This window comes from Triticum urartu, chromosome 7, assembly GCF_003073215.2.
Source record: "Triticum urartu cultivar G1812 chromosome 7, Tu2.1, whole genome shotgun sequence".
NCBI lineage: Eukaryota > Viridiplantae > Streptophyta > Magnoliopsida > Poales > Poaceae > Triticum > Triticum urartu.
Window position 1 is genome coordinate 398,968,463 of NC_053028.1, and position 3,635 is coordinate 398,972,097.

Here is a 3,635-nt window from a genome sequence, read left to right on the forward strand (position 1 = left end):
CCATGCTTTCATGGACGGCCACGACCACGGCCGCCCGACGGGGCAGAGTCAGGTGCAGGCGAGGTGGGCGCAGGGCCGAGCGAGCGTGCAACGTAGAGCGCATGGGCAGCCTGCTGACGTGCTGACTGCTCGACGTGGTGCTCCTCCAGGAGAAGGAACGAGCGCGTCTGGAGGAAGGTGGGCAGCGGCACGCGCGCGGTGATGTGCGGGATGGCGTTGTGGTACTGGCGGTGGAGGCCGCGGAGGAGGTGGAAGACTTGGCGCGTCTCCGTGACGGGCTGTCCCAGATCGCACAGTTGGTCGGCGTAGAGCTTGAGCTTGGTGCAGTATTGCATGATGGTGAGGTCGCCCTGCACAACCGCGTGGTACTCGGCGTCGATGTAGACTGCACGAGACAGCTGGTTGGCCCGAAAGATGTCGTCGACGGCCGTCCAGACAGAGAGCGCGGTGTCTTCTGGTTCCATCACAGCATCAAGCAGCTCGGGGGAGATCGTCGCATACAACCAGTGGACGACGGCATGGTCGGCCATCACCCACTCTGGGTCAGGGGAGTACGCAGCGGCGGCGGCGTCGACGTGGTCGCGCAAGCCAAACATGCCGAGAACTGCATCAAAGTGGCGGCGCCACTGAGCATAGTTCCCGGCAGTGAGGTCGAGGACGACGGGGATGTTGCGGCAGATGTCCACGGTCTGGAGAACTGAGGAGGCAAGGGCCGTCGGAGCGGGCGCCGCAACCGGCGCCGCTAGAGCGATGCGGAGGGGCGCTGGCGTGGCTGCGGCTGGAGGAGAAGCGGCAGGGGGCGGCGGCTGCAGAGAAGCGCCGGCGTCGTCGTCGCCGTCAGCGAGGGAGGAGGGTGGGGTCTGAACTGGGTTGGTGTCCATGGCAGCAGCGGAAGGGTTGGCGGAGCTCTGCCCAAAGGGATTGTGCAGGTCCTGCTCAGGTACCATGTTGACGAGGAATAGGACTCAACTCACACCACTTCCATTCATCTGACGCTGCATATATACAGTTTACAGGAGCAGTTCAGAGAGAACGTGTGAGAGCCACTAGCTCCACTAACCCACGATGCAAAGCACGTCTCAGAGAGAGAGAGATCATGAGGTGACTACGCATACATATACACCAGTACGTATTCTGCTAACATATGGGTCTAGTCTAGATCCCCGGCGTGACAGCCAAGAACCAATGGGTTTGGTCGGGGCGTTACAATTGGTATCAGAGTTGACCCTCACGGTTACACGGGCGTGTGCGGGTTAGTGATGCATACATGAGGCACATGTGGATGCTGGCACTAGCACGTACCGACGGGTGCCAAGAAGGAACATTCCTGTTGGGTTGACGGGGACATCAGTTTCTCTGAGGGGGTGTGTATGTGACATCTCAGCTTAATAGAAATGATAGACTACTCATATTAACAAGGTGCGTCTTCTTTTTCAGGAGTCCATCAGAAAGTGTTGTGGAATTGTCATGGCAGATGTCCTAGTGTGAGGACTTAGTCAAGGCCAAGTTGAATAAACCGGCTGATGATTACACGGCAGCTGATCCGGAAAAGGCCCCAGAGCCGTCTGAACCAAATGCTGATGCTATCCTTGATGATCCGCCACCACAAGATCATGAAACCTTTGTTGGACAAATGGAAATTGATCTGATGGCTCATGATGATAAACCACCAAGCCCAAACAAAGCTGCTAACGACAAAACGGATGATATTATTGTTACTGGTGTCAGTTATACGGCCCCAGGCAACCCCACTAGTCTGTCAAAACATAGTGCTAAGGAAGAATTTTCTGCTATGGACAAGGGCAAGTGGAAGGTGAATTTGGAAAGCTATGCCCATATCAGCGCCCAAGATATTCATTCTAGATTTTTAAACCAACCATACACCAGCCGTGATTATGAAGCCGATTTACTGAACATGATGAAGGAGCGATATGAGGTAAATGCTGCTAACCTCTGCATAATTACTATTCCCTTATGATCCGTTTAGGCTATCAACTCCAGTAGCCCCCAATGGCCGGTTTATAATACTGATATGAACCGGGACTTATAAAATACTTCAACTTTGCCTGTGTAGCCCCCAAGGGCCGGCTTACCTTTTCAAGATGAATCAGGACTTTATACTGTAAGACTCAAAATTCTCGTTGAACACCTTTGTAAACGGATGAACCACCAAACTGGTTGATGGAAGAAAAAATCCATAGCTTTAACTTGAGAAAATATGCATTAGCCCCCAAGTGCCAAGAATAATACTTGTATTGAGCTTGGGACTTTGTAAAAAAAAATTGGAGAAGAGGCAATAGACATTAGCCCCCAAGTGCCAAGTGTATGACCTGTCATGTGCTTGGGACTTCAAATATGTACTGCCAACTCATAAATTGCATGTCTCTTGCAGGCCGAGCTTAGCAAAAAAGAATCCCAAGTCGCCGACCTTCAAGAAAATATCAAAACTCAACAAGCAGCAACTTCCAAGGCCAAGGAAGAGCTGACCAACGCTTTAGCAGTCATGGAAAAACTGAAGGAGAGCTTTAAGAGCGAGCGGGCAAGCTGGGATACAGAGAAAACAACTCTGCTGAAGAGGGCTGAGGACGCTGAAGCGGCCCTTAATCCGGTAGCAGAGGAATTAACTGGCTTGAAACAACAAATAAGTGCCATGACTACTGTTCTTTTTGGTAAATAGCCTCTTCATACACCTTAAACATGTATTCTCTAATAAACTGTCAGTTTACCAATGTTGTTGACAATGCAGGAAGTCGCATTGCTCATCTTGGCTCGGATATGCGTCAAAAACTGAAAGCTGCCTATACACTTATAGAACAGTTATACACCGGCGTACAACGGGTCATCTGCACAGCCTCACATAATAAACCGCTAAAAGGGCATTTCCCTACTTTATGTTTTGGATGATGATGACAACCCTTTGTGGTCTAAACGTGTGCTATATGTTTCAGGTTCTCGATGCTTAGGCTTACATCGGATTGCTATTACCTCTCGAAGGAAAAGATCGAAGACGTGTCCTCTACGTTTTTATTTTCTTTGGTCGTAGAGTACCCGTACTATCAAGAGGGAATCCTCATTAGGAAGCTCTAGGGGAATCAGTTCACGTACACTTTTCTCACCCTCTCTTTGCCTTCCTCAGATGTGTGAGAGTGAGAGTTTTCCTTACCTCTTCCCCTCTTTCCTGCTCACTGTTTCTGCCCAGCGGTTGTACCGCTCTCTGGAGCGGTTGTACCGCTGGGTCTTGTCACTCACCAGCTTTTGCTCGAGCGGTTGTACCGCTGCCTCCGGGCGGTGGTACCGCCACCATGCTCTGCAACAGCTAGGGCGGTGGTTCCGTCCATGTACCGCTCAAGTACCGCTCTCGCCTCTGGTTTGATGCTGTTCTTGGGCGGTAGTGGCCCGGTTGGTCCGGTCGTTCCTCGATGACCGGTACCACCGGTGGTCCGAGCGGTTCTTCCGCTCAGAACTTAGCCGCCCAAGAGCTCAAGGCCATGCGGTTGTTCCGGCCAGGCACCGCCCAAGTACCGGTCAAGCCCCTGTTTTGATGCGGTGGTTGTGCAGTAGCCAGGCGGTTAGTCCGGTTATCTTTCTTAGTCGGTACTACCGCCCGCCTGTCCGGTTGTACCGCTTGGTAGGGT